Genomic DNA, 16912 nt, shown 5'->3' with positions numbered 1-16912 from the left:
GTCCAAAGTGTCCCAGACATTTATCAGATGTGTTCATCTGATAATGCCCAGTATTATTAAGTAATACCCTGCTGATCTCAGGCAATTATGCAGAGAACTATGGACTTCAACTATGGATGGAATCTAAGCTTTTCACTAAAGTCACTTTTGAAATTAGTTACCAAAACGCTAAAAAAAAAAAAAAAAAAAAAAAGAATGATTCAGCAATGAAAGTTTGTTTTTTGTTTTGTTTTGTTTTGTTTTGTTTTTTTAGAACATCACTTTGATAGATTTCTGAAGCTTAGATTTTTCTTCATTTTAGTTTTGGTGGTTGTTACTTCCCATTTTTCTGATACCTATATCTTTTTTAGGTGGTTTATTTTTATTTTTATTTTATTTTAATTCCAGTGTAGTTTGCATACAGTCATATTGTTTCAAGTGTACAATATAGTGATTCAACATTTCCATACATCACCCAGTGCTCATCAAGATAAGTGTACTCTTAAGCCCCTTCACCTATTTCACCCATCCCCCACCCACCTCCCCTCTGGTAACCATCTGTTTGTTCTCTATAGGTAAGAATCTGTTTTTTGTTTTGTATCCCACCCCCCCCCCCTTTGTTCTCTGTTTTGTTTCTTAAATCCCACATCTGAGTGAAATCACATGGTATTTGTCTTTCTCTGATTTATTTTGCTTAGCTTTATACTCTGTAGCTCCAGCCATGTAGCTGTCCAGTTTTCCCAACACCATTTGTTGCAGAGACTATCTTTTTGCCATTGCATATGCTTGCCCCCTTTATCAAAGACTAATTGACTATATAATTGTGAGTTTATTTCTGGGTTTTCTATCTTGTTCCATTGACCTCTGTGTCTATTTTTGTGCCAGTACTGTACCGTTTTGATGACTATTATGATGGCTTCATAATAGAACTTGAAGTTCAGAATTGTAACACCTCCAGTTTCATTTTTCTTTTTCTAGATTGCTTTGGTTATTTGGGGCCTTTTGTGGTTCCATACAAATTTTAGGATTATTTGTTCTAGTTTTGTGGAAAATGCTGTTGGTATTTTAATAGGGGTTGCATTAAATGTGTAGCTTGCTTTGGGTAGTATAGACATTTTATTTTATTTTATTTTTAATTTTATTTATTTATTTATTTATGATAGTCACAGAGAGAGAGAGAGAGAGAGAGAGAGAGAGAGGCAGAGACACAGGCAGAGGGAGAAGCAGGCTCCATGCACCGGGAGCCCGACGTGGGATTCGATCCCGGGTCTCCAGGATTGCGCCCTGGGCCAAAGGCAGGCGCCAAACCGCTGCGCCACCCAGGGATCCCAGTATAGACATTTTAACAAATTTTTCTTCCAATCCATGAGCATGGAATGCCTTTCCTTTCTTTCTTTCTTTTTTTTTTTTTTTCTTTTTGGAATGCCTTTCCATTTCTTTGTGACTTCAATTTCTTTCATCAGGGTTTTCTAGTACCTAGATCTTAAAAATTACTATATGGTAAGTATTTTATTAAGTGAAGAAATACTGCTCTGCATCTTAAAATTGTGGTTTCTGTCTCAAAGCTGCTGATTGGAATGTGCCTGTTCTTTCACAAACTTGAAATGCAGTTTCAGAATAACTCTTCTGTTCCAATACTAATGCCATGTGGAAAGTGAGGCATTTATGGAAACCATTCAAACCAAAGAAGTATACTCTTGTTTGGGTTACCCCAGCTGGGCAGTGCTTTGGTTCTGAACTGATTCCCCTTGTAGTAAGTTGAGTTAAAGAGGGCAAAGCAATATGGGATATAAGGAAATTAGCCTAGGGCTCTCTTAGAGTTTAACCTTCAGCAATCCTATGAAACTTACTTTGGTCTAAGCCAGATATTTTTTAAAAGATTTTATTTACTTATTCAAGAGAGACAGAGAGAGAGAGAGAGAGATGCAGAGACATAGGCAGAGGGAGAAGCAGGCTCCACGCAGGGAGCCCGATGCAGGACTTGATCCTGTGACTCCAGGATCACGCCCTGAGCCAAAGGTAGGCGCTAAACCACTGAGCATCCCAGGGATCCCCTAAGCCAGATATTTTCACTGCAGATCTTTTTAAAAAATTACATTTCCACTTCATGGCTACCATGTTTTGAAATATCTGGACTACACAATACGTAGTATTATTGTCCAGAACCTCTGTAGCCTTTACTCAGATATGCGGCACCCATTTTGTTCAATTTTTATCAGTGGCATTGGGAAGCCCAAACAGATTTCTGGTACTACCTTAGGAACTCAGAAACCCAGCATGGCATGAAACTCACAAGGACGATGAATCAGAACTTTTGGATCTACATCCCTGCCAACCTGGCTCTCACCCCCCCCCCGCCCCCCATCACTGCTGTCCTGGAATTGATGGCTGTTTTAATTGCCTCCTATTCATGCCATTGGTGAAGGAGGGATTACCATCCTAGGGTTTTGGGGAAGGCCAAATACACATCTGACACTGGACAGATGAGACTGAGAGCAAGTTATTAGTCATTCATACAGATGACCAGAGAGGAGGACACCACATACAGGGTCAGTCTGCACTTGGGAACAGAATGAACTTGTTAGGGGCAAACTTGTTTGTAGTTTCAAGAGGGCAGGGTGCCCCTGGTTCCTCTGGGAGGAGGTTTTTGGCTTGTTTGAATTTCGAGGGCTGGGATGGGAACTGAAACCCATTACTCAGGGATAAACAGGAGTGGCACCTGATCGGTTTGATAGGGAGGGTTGTTTGGCCGGGGCACTTTTTCCTCTGGAGTAGGGTAGGAAGGAGAACTTGCATTTAGGCCATTTATGATTTTGCAGTTTTCCTTAGATGTCAAGACATAAATAAGATTGGGTCTTACTTTTAGGCCTTATGCCACAATAGTAAAGTCAGGACATTATTTCTAGATCACTATCTATAATATCCTCTTATAACTGGGAGAAAAAAAAGAGTGAGGCAAAGGATGCACACTTTTCTAGTTAATACTTCCAATTAGTCACATAGCAAATGTTTACTGAATATTTCTGTGTGCCAGAACTAGACCAGGCATGTGACTAATAGTGGAATGGATCACAATCCCTATACCGAAAGAGGTAAATGGAACAGAAATGGAGAATATAAGCAGATGGTCACCATACAGAGTGATGGACACAGGAACAAAGATTTGTGCATGTGCTGTGAGAGCACAGGGGTGGAAGCAGTTCATCCAGGCTAGACAGAGTGGAAGGCTCCAGAAGGCCTAGAGCTGGCCTTAAAGAATGAGTAGGAGTTGGCCAATCAGAGAAGGGAGAGATCTGAGTACCACATGAGAGGGATCAGCATGATCATGGATGGAAATGATCACAAAGTGTCAAAATAAAATAAAAACAGGGAAGCAAACCATAAGAGACTCTTGACAATAGAGAACAAACAGGGTTGCTGGAGGAGGGGGCGGTGGTGGGGTGGGGTGGGATGTGCTAAATAGGTGATGGACATTAAGGAGAGAATTTGTGATGAGCATTGAGTTTTATACATAAGTGGTGAGTCACTAAATTCTACTCCTGAAACTAATGCTGCATTATATGTTAACTAACTTGAATTTAAGTAAAACCTTGGAAGGAAAAAATAATAAAATTTTTTTTAAATGATGAGAAAAAAAATGTTGGGTAGTCCACCGAGGGTTAGGGATGGGGGATCACATGTGGTTAGCATACGAACAGGGGTGGGGATTCACACTGTGTCAGAGACAGCAGCCTGGGATAGTCAGGAACATTATACCAGGAAGGCTGTCCTGGGAGCTTTCTGCTTCAATCACTCTCCACTCCATTCATCAGTTCTTTCTTCCCTAGCATCTTCTCATATTGGCAGAATCAGACTCTGCTCTGATATTAATGGGGTGGTGCGAAGGAGGCAGCAGGAGGAAATGAGAGAGATGAGAGGAGATGAAAACAGTGTGCTAAGGGGGCTGAGGAAATGATAAGAATAAACTTCACTCACCTGACCCTCAAAGCCAGCCTCGAAATATGTGTGTAAAATATTACACCCATGACTGAAATTGCCAAAAGCCCCAGACACAGGCCAGTCTGCTGGGCACTGCCCAGAGTTGTCATGAGGGCTCAGATCCCCTGACCTCTTATCTCCTCTTATTCCTTCTCTGCTGCTCTTGGAATCTTCTCCATATACTGCTCCTTTTCCCCTTGGGCAAGACCATCAACTCTGTAAAAGCCACCAATTTCTCTAGACACTGAGAAGGAAGGAGCCAACAGCTGGTTTTCCTGAAGTAGAAATGGGGGAGAGTGAGTTAAAGATGTTTTTTTTTTTTTTTTTTTTTTTTTTTTTTTTTTTTTTTTGAGTTAAAGATGTTTTATGTAGTTCAGCAACACAGCTATCAGTGTTCCTACCTTAGACAGGTAGAGCTTTGAGTTGTACTTATTTTCTCATACAATTTTCTGCCTTCACCCATGCTGATCTCTTAGAGTAGAAATTGCCTCCTCTTCCTCTTTTCCTATGTTCTCATCTGGAAAACCCCTACTCAACTTTCAAAACCCAGTTCAAAAGGCACCTCCTCAAAAAGCCTCCCTGGGTGAGCTAGTTGCTACCTCTTTGGGGTTTCCTTAGCAGATATTTTACACTTTTTAAAAACACTGAACACATTGATTAAAATTCTGTTTGCATGCATTTCCTTCACTCTTATCTAAATTCCTGAGGCATCTTTGTTTACGTGGCAGCCAGCAAGAGTGGACACATAGCAGGTATTTAGTAACACTTGAATGAATAAAGGGGGACAAAAGCCAAAGAAAACACTTAAAAAATCATACGTATGGATCAAGCTTCCAACTACCAATTTACAGAAAATAGAGTACAGAAAAAGATGCTAAATGCCATCCCAGTATACAATCAGCAAAATCCTGAGAGACGAAACTCTAGGACAAGCAACCCAGTTTTTTGAAAAATAAACTTCAAAGTGGGGAGAAGAGAGATGGAGGAGGACCAGTAATTTAAAAGAGACTTAGAAGATTAATCAGTCAATTGCAAAGCATGGATTTTATTTGGATCTTGATTTTTTAAAATATTAAATTATGATATGTATGAGACTTTGGAAATTTGATCATTGACTACATATTTGATGACTTTAAGGGCTGATTACTAATTGTTTTAGATGTGATAATGGTGTTGTGTTTGTCTGGAAAGAGAGTAGACTATATTTTTTAAAGATTTTATTTATTCAAAGGAGACACAGGCAAGCAGAGGCATAGGCAGAGGGAGAAGCAGGCTCCCTCCGAGGAGCCCAATGTGGGACTCAATCATAGGACCCCAAGATCATAACCTGAGCCAAAGGCAGATGCTCAACCACTGAGTCACCCAGGCCCCCTACATTACACTTTAGAGATAAGTGCTGAAATGTTTATAGGTAAGATTATGTAATGTTTGGAATTCCCTTCAAAATACTATAGGAGGGAGGAAGTGGATGACAGTGTGAATGGGGCAGGGTTAGCCATGAGGTTGGTGGTTGCTGAAGCTGAGCAGTGGATTCAGAAAGAATTACCATACACATATTTTTATGTATGCTTGAAATTTTTATTGCATTGTTTACAAATAATAGGCAAAAAGTAAAACCTTTTATGTTTCACGTTCACATTTTATGTGAATTTATTTTAAAATACTCTATCATCTATCTATCTATCTATCTATCTATCTATCTATCTATCTATCTATCATCTATTTAGAGAGGGGAGTGCAGAGAGAATCTCAAACGGACTTGGCACTGAGTGTGGAGCAAGAGCCCCATGTGGAGCTCTATCTCCTGACCCTGAGATCATGACATGAGCTGAAATCAAGTCAGATGCTTAACTGAATGAGCCACCCAGGTGCCCCATATGGTACAATAGCTATTTTAATAACAGAATTAAAATGATTGCTCCTCACCTCAATGTGAAAAGTTTTAAAATTTAATGCATGCATATGTGTAGTTTTATTACTTGTTGGTGCCAGAATATTTTTCAAAGGAACATATTTATTTTAAAAAAATAGGGGCAAGGCTCCGGGGTGGCTCAGTCATTTAAGCATCTACCTTCAGCTCAAGTTATGATCTCTGAGTCCCAAGATCCAGACCCAGATCGGGCTCCCTGCTCACCATGGAATCTGCTTCTCTCTCTTCATCTGCTTGTGTGCTCTCTCTCTCTCTTGCTTGCTCACTCACTCTCTAATAAATAAGTAAAATCTTAAAAGAAAAGGGAGGTATGTCAGTGGCTTAGTCAGTTAAGCATCCAACTCTTGGTTTTGGCTCAGGTCCTGTTCTCATGGGTTGTGAGACTGAACCCCATTTTGGGCTCTGTGCTCAGCAGGAATCTGCTTAAGATTCTCTCTTCCTCTCCCTCTACCCCTTCTCCTCCCAAATAATGAAATCTTTTAAAAAATAAAAAATAAAAAACTAAGAAACCAATTAGAAAAGAGTCTTAATATTTAGAAATTCACTCTTTTAGTCAATGTGTAGAAACACATGTTTTTTCAAAGGGATATCTGTAGTGGTAACAGCCGAATCTATCAACTAGTAAGCTCAAGTATTTTAATATTATTACCAGTTGCAGACAGTTTTTAGGTGCCAAGCAAATTTGGGGAAATGTTTTCCAAGCAGAGTCACCAACAACATTTGCAATCAATAGATTCTGAAGTTTGTTCACTTCCACAAAGTCCAAAGTTCCATGAGTTAAACAGTGAGTTTCCAAGGGTGCTTATCACTATGGTTAAACAAGGTGTGGTGATTCCCATATGAGCAGTGCTTTTGAAAAAACATAAACTTCATTTAATCAGTTTGCACAATATTGGTTACTTAGAATATTTTATTATCTGTATCTTCAAATAACATTACCTTAGAGGGTTTTTTAAATGGTAAATATCTTCAAAAATCTAAAGTTACATATCAAAACTCTTATTTTCCTTTGTCAGACTTGCCCAATGTAATCTCAGGATGAAGAATCACTATCCTGCACCCCCAAAACCCAGATATATCTCACCCTGTGATATATGAATACTGAATCAGTTTGTCCTTGGAACTGATGGTTGCTACTAAATGTGTGCATTTAATTGATATAGCAATGTTAGTTATATGCTATATATAGTTTAAACTATATATAGTTTAATTAAAATATTTGTTTTAAATATACCTGAGATTTTTTTTAAAGGTGTGTGTGCGTGTAGCTGCCTGACTTTCCCTGGGCATAAAGCTGTGGCCTTATCCATGGGATCAGCACAGCTTCATCAGAAATGAGGCATCTCATTCAAACTGCTTTATGATCTGACTAGTATGATGGTTAATTTTATGTGTCAACTTGACTGGGTATGAGGTGCCAGATACTTGGTTAAACATTATTTGGGGTGTGTCTATGAGGGTGTTTCTAGATTAGCATTTGAATCTTAGACTGAGTAAAACAAATGGCCTTCCCCACTATGAGTAGGCCTCATGATCCACTGAAGATCTGAATAGAACAAAAAGGAAGGACAAGAAAGAATTTTCTCTCTGATAGACTGACTTTGAGTTGGGAGATTGGTCTTTTCCTGCCTTCAGACTTGGAATCAGACTGGTAGTACACCATTGGGTCTCCTGGGTGGAGAGCCAATTAGTTAATTGTGTGAGCCAGCTGGTTATGACAAATTTACAACCCACCCCCCCTGCCATCTCTTCCTCTCTTTCTATCTCTTTCTCTATTTATATCCTATTGTTGTTTTTTTTGGAGGATCCAGACTAATACAAGTGAGATGTTAAATTATAGCTAATAATATTATCTATTGCTTATTGTATGCCCAATGTCTGCCAGGGGCAGTACTAAATATTTTTACACAAGTTAATCTAATTTAATCTTCAGAGAACCAGTTGAAGACACTAAAGCTCAGGGAGCTATGATTTTGCAGCTAGAAGTTTCAAAAATTAGTCTGTTGAACTCTAAACCCTAGGTGTGTTCCCATAGGTGTTACACCAGGTAAGGAGGGCCAATAGTGTCAGGAAAGTAGATTTGTGTTTAATGAGTTCTTGTGGTAAAAGTTTGTAAGCATTCAGAGTTACTGAGGAGCAGTACCCTAGAGATACAGAGAAAACCATGATGGCAACAGGCCCAGTAATGTAGGACTAGCCCAAGACCCCCCAAGGAAGTCTTAAGCAGAAAGTATTTAGCATTCAAAATACTAAGCCAAAAAATTAACTCACTTTAGGGTGAGAGTCTGAATTTTCAAAGAAAGTAAACTCACTTTTATGGAGGTGGAAAGTGAGTAGGTGAAACCATTGGAAATTTTGCCTCACTGTTTCTAGCACCTGCTCCTCTATGCCTAGATGTGTAGCACCTCCCTGTTTCAGTTCCTCCCTGATCCAGTTTGCTGTGCCCAGTGTGGCTGGCTGCCAGAGACACCCTTCCAAGGCATCAAGGGAATTACTGTAAACTGTGTGAGGGCAGGTCCTGGGTTCCTGATAAGGCTCCAACATGGGAGCCCCTAAGCAAATATTTGTGAACTGTTCCAGGGATTAGAGTGTGTGACATTCATGGGAGCATCCTCAGTAAGAACTAGGTCCCTTTCCATCATCTTCCCTTTTTCTCATTTCTGAAGGAGCTCAGCCAGGAATGTGTGGGGCCTACAGGGACTGTTATGCGTTACCAGTCCCCACAGACTGACAGACCTGGCCCAGTGCAAGGACAGGCTTATTGGCCTTCCCCAATATCATCACTCACAAGATTCTTTTTTTCTTTTTTTTAAAAAGCTATTTATTTATCCATGAGAGACACACAGAGAGATGCAGAGATATAGGCAGAGGAGAAGCAGGCTCCCTGAAGAGAGCCTGATACAGGACTCGATCCCAGGACCCCAAGATCATGACCTGAGCCAAAGGCAGATGCTCAACCACTGAGCCACCCAGGTGCCCCTCTTAAAGTGTTTAGTGGGAAAATAGCTAAAATTAGAAAGGAATGTAATATCAAAGGTTGGTGAGAATGTAGAGCAACTGGAATGATCATACTCTGCTGGTAGGAGTATAAAGTAGTCCAATCACTTTGGAAAACTGGGAATATCTACTAAAGCTAAACACATACAAGTCCTATACCTTGAGGCTCAGCAATTCTACTGCTAGGCATAGAGCCCACAAAAAGGTATAGGCATGTACTAGAATCCTCATAGCAGCACTATTCTATTGGCTTTAGACCAGAAGCAATCAAAATGTCTACCAACAGGAGAGTGGATAAAAACATTGTAGCACATTTATACAAGGGGATACTACACAGCAACAACAGGAAACTATAGCTGTATGAGACAGGATACATGGATGTCACATGGTGGGCAAAAAAAGTCAGGAACAAGAGGGTCCACACCATATGATTCCATTTCCGTAAAAATAGGTGTTTATCTTAAAAGAGAACATTTTCTAAAGGTGAAGTAGCCTATGGTGTTAGAAATCAGGATTGGAGTTATGTGGAGGCTGTACTGGGCATGATAGGGCCCTGTGTATTGGGAATGTTCAGCTTCTTCATAAAGCTGTTCCTTACACGGGTTTGTACACTTTGAGAAAATTCATCAAGCTGTGTGCACTTGCGATTGGTATGCTTTTCTGGATGTATGTTACACATAAATACAACTTGCCAAAAAAATGCAGTGAGTGAAACTTCTCTATTAAAGAAAGTCTTTAAAGTCATGAGTTAAAAATAAATAAATAAATAAAGTCATGAGTTAACTCTGACATTGTTTCTTTACTGGGAGAAGTGAACTAAATTCTGAAATCTTGTAGCACTTATGATATACAAATATCATGATGCTTATCTGTGTTATTAGAAATGATTAGTCTCAAATTTTTTTGTAGATAGTAATTGTTGGTTTAGAAAGGAACTCATTTGCTAACATTTTTATAAGCAGCATTTAGTGAGAAGCATGTGAGTTTCAGCTGCCTGAAGCTGCTTTTATAGTTTTACTTCCTTAGAACAAAACTGATTGCCACTTTGTGAAGGAATGGTAAATAGGCCGATTTCTAAAGGCAAGTAACTGATCATTTTTGATCTTTCAGTTTGCTAATAAAATATAACATGGGAAATTTAAAAATTCCTGGCATCAGAGTGAAATTATAATATACAATTTAAAATCACAAGTAAACTGATACCAAATGTGTTCCCTGACACTATAAGCCTCAGGAAGCAAACATACATTTTGACGTTCATACCAATATAACGTGCATCACAGGTGCTCAAAGGGATCTGTGAGGAGTATCTGGTATCTGGGTGGCTCAGTCGGTTAAGTGTCTGCCTTCAGCTCAGGTCATGATCCCTGGTTCTGGGATGGAACCCCCCATCAGGCTCCCTGCTCAGCAGGGATCCAGCATTTCCCTCTCCCTCTGCCTGCCGCTCCCCTTGCTTGTGCTCTCTCTGTGTCAAATAAGCAAGTAAAAATCTTTAAAAAAAAGGGGGGGGGGGAGGGATTTGTGACTGTAATGCAATAGGATCAGTAATGCTTTAAATTCAGACTCTAAGCATACACTGTTGCATGCTAAGTGCAAATCAATATGCTAAGTGTTAAGTGAAAATGGCCAAATGCTGTAGTAACTTAAACAGAGTTAGCACTTTAGTCCAGCTCATTTAAATACTGTTCCTTTCCCACCAAGTTGAACCATAAATGTGTTTTCAGAAGCTGATTTCTTTCTTCCCTGCACTTTCTCCTGCACATTCTCCTCCTTGGATATTTTGTGGACTAGATTCCAAGTCAACTTTTTAAAAGGGATTTCCTTTTAGCTCAATATTTCCAGAACCCTTAGTATGTTCTTTCTTTGGGGTCTTGTAAAATAGTACTAGCAGGGATAGTAACCACCACAACAATAAAAATAATAGCTAATGTTTACATGATGTTTTCTATGTATGAAGAACTTGAGATAGTCAGTTTGGGCTGCTCTAACAGAATAAATATCCAGGGGTGCCTGGGTGGCTCAGTTGTTTCAATGTCTGCCTTCAATTCAGGTCACTGCATGTTCTGCTGCCTACTCAGCAGGGAGTCTGCTTCTCCTTTCCCTTTGCCTCTCCCCAGCTTCTGTTAGCTCTCTCTCTCTCTTTCTTAAATAAATAAATAAAAACCTTAAAAAAAAAAAAAAGATAAATACCATCGACTGGGCAGCTTAAACAGATAACATTTATTTGTTACAGTTCTGGAGTCTAGTAAGTCAGGATCCAGGTGCTGACAGATCTGGTATCTGGTGAGGTCCTTTCCTGGTGCGCAGATAGCTGATTTTTTGTTGTATTCTCACATGACAAAGAGCAGAGAGAGAAAACAAACTCTTTTTTTTTTTTTTTTTTGAGGGCACTAATTCCATTCACAAGAACTCCACCCTCATGACCTAATTATCCCCCCAAATCCCCACCTCCAAATACTATCATACTGGAGGTTAGGATTTCAACATATTGGGGCACCTCGGTAGCTCAGCAGTTGAGCATCTGCCTTTGGCTCAGATTGTGATCCCAGGGTCCCAGAATTGAGTCCCGCATCAGGCTCCTCTCGGGGAGCCTACTTCTTTCTCTGCTTATGTCTCAGCCTCTCTCTGTGTTTCTCATGAATAAATAAAATATTTTTTAAAAAAGGATTTCAACATATGAACTTTGGGAGGATACAAACATTTGGTCCATACAGAACTGCAGTAGGTATTTTCTATATAGTAAATCATTTAATCCTGCCAACAACTCAGGTAATTATTAAAACTATCATCCTCATTGTTCTGTCTTATAGGGAAGAAAACTGAGGCATAGATTGGTGAGATTTTCCCGAGGCCACGTAGCTAGTAGGGGAGGGTGTCAGGATCCTGGGTCTGGGCAGTGATCCTCAACCTTGATTATACTTTGGATTCACCTGGGAACTTTTAAAACTCTGATGCCTGGTTTTCATCTGAGGTATGCTCCAGCCCCAATTCCAGATTCCAGTTTAATTGGTCAGAGGGGGATCCCTGGGTGGCACAGCGGTTTGGCGCCTGCCTTTGGCCCAGGGCGCGATCCTGGAGACCAGGGATCGAATCCCACGTTGGGCTCCCGGTGCATGGAGCCTGCTTCTCCCTCTGCCTATGTCTCTGCCTCTCTCTCTCTCTCTCTCTCTCTGTATGACTATCATAAATAAATAAAAAAAAATTAAAAAAATATTATAATTGGTCAGAGGTATTTTAAATATACTTGGGTAATTCTGAATTGCTGCCAGGGTTAGGGCCTCTGGTCTGGGGCCTGGCATCTTAGCATCAATGCAGTCATGAGAAGTTCCTATGACTTTCCCCACTGGGCAAGAAACTGGTTAAAAGGACAGTCAGTGGGAGGAGAAATCTTGTGAATTAAATGATGACAACTGAGGGGCATTTAGCTAGCTATAGGGTTTTAGGCAAATATTCCAGGACTTAGTTTTTTCCTCTGCAAAGCAAAGGGTTGGAATTGAATGATTTCCTGGTTCCTTCCAGTGCTATGAGTCTATGAAATCAATATATTAAGCCCTTGACTATCCATGAGTGGATGATCCATGGAAAATGTTTAATCCAAGGACTAGCTTCCTTCAGTCAACTTTCTTATCAATTGGTGTATGCCCAAGGAAAGCACATCAATTTTATTTTTGGCCTACACAGAACATAATGAGGAAGGAAAGAATCACGTGTGTTTGCATATGTGTACATGTGAAAACCATTCAAAAGATAAATTAAATGATTTGGAGGGATTATCTGCTGTTTTGGATTATCCACATCACTGCCCCCTCCAATAGCGTTGATAATTGAAAGTTGCCCGTACTCTGATTGCTGACAGCTGAAGGATCCATGTTGCCAAGGAAGCTGTGGCTGTATGCCAAGTAACAACCTGATTAATTATCCTTTTCTTTATGCTGTCTCAGCTCTCCATGCTCTTCCCTCCCCAGAGTAGTGTCCAGTTTCAGGAGCATGGAAGAAAACAAGTCCCCTAAATGAACATTCCCTCTGTCCCGAGGCAGAAAATACATTAGAGTGACTTTTCAGATCTCCTCAGGTCCTTTGCTCATGCCCCACTTGTTGATTATCACAAATACACTGAACCAAAGAGGGTCGGTCTAGTCACCCTGGCTTTCCACAAGAAGGGTTTTGGCAAAAACGCTCTTGCTCCTTTAATCTGATGCATATGGAGGTGGCCCAAAAGAGTATGTCAGAGGCTCCAAGATAAGAACATGCTACCATGGCCGAGAGGCTAAGCCTTATCCTCGGTGGCTTTATGCTGACTGCACCTTAAGGAGTCATTATCTTCAGTGTTTAGCCTGGAGTGCCATTTGGAGTTCTGACAGCATTTTCTAAAAGCAGTTTTAAACAACTGGCTTCCACAAGGTTTTTTGTTTTTTTTTTTTAAGATTTTATTATTTCATGAAAGACACACACAGAGCAAGAGGCAGAGACACAGGCAGAGAGAGAAGTAGGCTCCCCTCAAGGAGCCCAATGTGGGACTCGATTCCAGACCCCGAAGGCAGATGCTCAACCGCTGAGCCATCCAGGCGTTCCACAACGTATTACATAGGCACTGGGCTTGGGACTGCAGGACACACACATTGATGGTGGGGGCTGTGGCCCCTGCACCGTACCTGCTGAAGGAATGGCAGCAATGGAAAAAAGCCCATTCAGGTTTCTCCACATGCATTTCTCCTTGGCCTGGGCTAAGAGCAGGACTGAGTAATTTGTGGCAATTTGTGGACTCCAGAGGCTTTCCTTGTCCATGACCCAATCAGCGCTGTCAGCAAAGAGAGGCTCCCAGTCCCTAAGAGGCCAGATCCGGGGTTTTACGGGTTGGGCCACCAGAAGCCAGCTCTGCACTGGTCTGTGGGGCTTTCAGTGCTGGGGTTCCAGGGCTGGCCTCTAGGGTGCATCAACTTAATGGTGGGAAACAACCCCAAGCACAGGATGGTTCTACTCACCACCAGAACCATTCTCAGTCCACGGGCTTGCTTTTCACGTAATAGGCAGACCTCAGGCTTCTGTGCCATCTGAGGCCTGGCTTTGGCTCAGTGGTGGTAATTATTTCATGGAGAACCCGTCCAGTTTTACATACTTTTCAAACAAATCTTTTTAAGAGCAGGGTCCTACCCTGGAGGCAGCTGGAAGGGGAGAAAGTCCCACTTAGAACTTGAGCTTTGAAGTGGATTCACCAGCTATCTTGCTCTGAGCGTTTCATGAATACAGCTGTAAATTGATTTGGGAGTTTGTCCTAATAGGCTGGAAAACACAGCTTTCCTGTGTGTGGGGTTGTTCAATGAAGCCACTATTTTAAATCATTGGTCTATATGTCAATTATGTCTCAATTTTTAAAAATGGTCAAAATAGTAAAAAATGGTAATAAAATAGTAATAGTAATGATAGATAAAACCATCGGAGTTTCCCACAGAGCTCCCCTCCCATGAGATCTTTTCAGACACATCCAGTGGTCAAAAAAAGATGTTCCTATTAACAGAAAAGGAAAGTTCTTAGATACTTGGACACTGGTTTAGGCATAGATTTGTGCCCAAACCACATAAACAGATTCCTCTCGTATCTCAGCCATATGAATATTTGATTTCACTATCTGTACATGTCTAAAGATAGAGTTTATTAACTTGTCTTAATATCTTTCTTCCAAAGCAGAATTTAGCCTTTAAAAAACATTGTTTTTTAAACAATAATATAGCTTTAAAAAGACCTTTAGAAAAAAAAAAAAAAGACCTTTAGCCTAGTCTAAAATTGTTTTGCTGGTCTGTGCATTCCACAGATATACTGGGATGTAAGATACCAAACTTGTTCTCTTTATCTACTCACTAAATTACTTTATGACCCTACCTATCACTCTAAGAATACTTGTTGAAAAACACGGAGACCTATTAAGTTTTCCTAGACATCAAAGGAATGTAAGCTGAAACTAGAAGATCGTGATTTTTTACCCATCAAGCAAACAGTCACATTAGCAAGGAAATTAAGGGGACGTTGGCACATATTGCTGGTGTGACATCTAGGAACATAACCTGACACAGAATTACTTTTAAATAAGAGGAAATGCTTTATGCACAGAGTTACTCAGCACTACTCCAATTTATAATAATAATAAAAATGTTGAAAAAATCTAACTACCTAATTACCAAGGAATGGTTGAATGGGTACTTTGCATTTTAAAATGACTCTAATGAAAAACATTGAAAATGTTTATGATATACAGCTTAGGTGAAAAAGCAGGCTATATAACACAGGGTATGGCCAACCACACCTATGTTTGTTTTTTAAACAAAACAACCTAAGTATAAAATGTGTTTATGGAGATAATCCTCCTCCTCCTCCTCAGACAAAAGCCTGAAATTTAAGGCAATTCTCAACTAGGCCCAGTACCCCCTCGGGCCCCACACGTGGTAAGACCAGCCTGCTCTCCAACGTGTCCTGCCTCCAAGCCTTTGCACCTTCTGCTCTTTTGCCCAGAAATGCTTCTCCCTTCCCCCATCTTATTGCACCCTAAGTCCTCCTTGACCAGTGTTTTCTGCACTGGATAGCTAATCAGTTAAGGTCTTGAATTCTCTAATTTTTCATTTTCTTTCTTTCTTTCTTTCTTTCTTTCTTTCTTTCTTTCTTTCTTTCTTTCTTTCTTTCTTTCTTTCTTTCATCTGGGGCAAAGATGAAATCTCCTAGGAAGCATATAATTATTTTAGCATGTTTATGAGACATACTCTGAAATGGATTTTGTGAACAAACGAAAGAGGTATGAATATCCAGATCCCTTGCTACAGGTCCCAGGGGACGTTGGCAATCAGTGCTTCATGATCTAGCCAGAAGTGGAATAAAGTCATAGTCAAAAAGTCTTAATTCATGTTACATGACAAACTAATGCTGTGACTTAGATGTGAGGTCACTGGCTCTGCTATTCTTCTGTCTTGTGAGAGGAAAAGTCTGGAAATGATGCAGCTGCCTCATGAGCCTGCCCTTGGGACACTGTCCGCCAGTCTCCCCAGCTTCTGCCCTGGACTTGGTGTCCTGAGTTTATCCCCAAACTGGACCCTGGCTCCCATTAAACAGACAAACCCAAGTTTGGTGGGAAGCAAAGTGCAGCTAGGATCTTTCAGATAGTCAAGATAATATAATGAAAATAAAAAAGCTGTTTGTAATTAGAATATTCCACAATTAGAGACCTAAAGGTCAGGAGCTGGGGCAGGAGGCCTGGGAGTGACTAAAGAATGTCCCTCAATATTATTTCTGAGAATACAAAATCAATTTACACTTAATACATTTTAAAATAATCAACCCACCTGTATTAGTTGATATTACTAATGAGAGCTGAAATTGAATCTTAATGTGGTTCATGAACATATTCAGCAGAGGTTTTATTATTTCTAAAAATGCTTCTTGTAATCACAGTGCTTTATCGTTGAAAATGCCAGGTTTTGTGATACAAATATATTAGATTCATAATTAAAATGCTGTTGTCTATTAATGCTACCACAGCATTTTCCCCAAGCAGACACTTAAAGAAACAAATCTTTCAAGGATGAGTGAGCTCCTTTTTTAGGAGATTCCTCCCTACACATGCTTTATTTATTAATATGATCAATTCAGAGAACAATAAACTATAAGAATGAGTGTTAATGAGGCCGAAGAGCACAAACTGGAAATACTCATCACCTTGCCCAAGCTGTGAAATAGTCCCTCCAGGCTACCCCTCTCTTCTGTGGGTTTAAAGTGGTATGGATTCTGAGGCCTCATTAAGCAATGTGGTCGGAGTCATCACCAGAAAAATATAAAGATAGAATGAAAGTTCTTTAAAAGTATGATCAAAATAGCTTATTGGATGCCTTACTCTACGGTTTAGGGAGGGCAGAGGAGTCCAGTCCAAGTTTCTCTACCCTTTACTTGATAGGTGCTCAGAAAATTAAGCATTTTTGAGTATGATGCTCTTGAAAAGCAACAGTACATTTCCCTCATGAAGCTAAGCATGGCTTTTGGGTTTTATGG

General features: G+C 40.2%; 1 long non-coding RNA gene across 1 annotated transcript in view; it reads left to right on the top strand.

Annotated features, from left to right (window-relative positions):
- LOC144313679 (uncharacterized) overlaps positions 1-16912 on the top strand; it is a 30994-nt gene that overhangs the window by 6755 nt on the left and 7327 nt on the right. The gene's annotated exons all lie outside the window — the stretch shown is intronic.

Source organism: Canis aureus, chromosome 5 (assembly GCF_053574225.1).
Source record: "Canis aureus isolate CA01 chromosome 5, VMU_Caureus_v.1.0, whole genome shotgun sequence".
NCBI classification, from domain to species: domain Eukaryota; kingdom Metazoa; phylum Chordata; class Mammalia; order Carnivora; family Canidae; genus Canis; species Canis aureus.
This window is presented reverse-complemented; position numbering and strand designations above follow the sequence as displayed.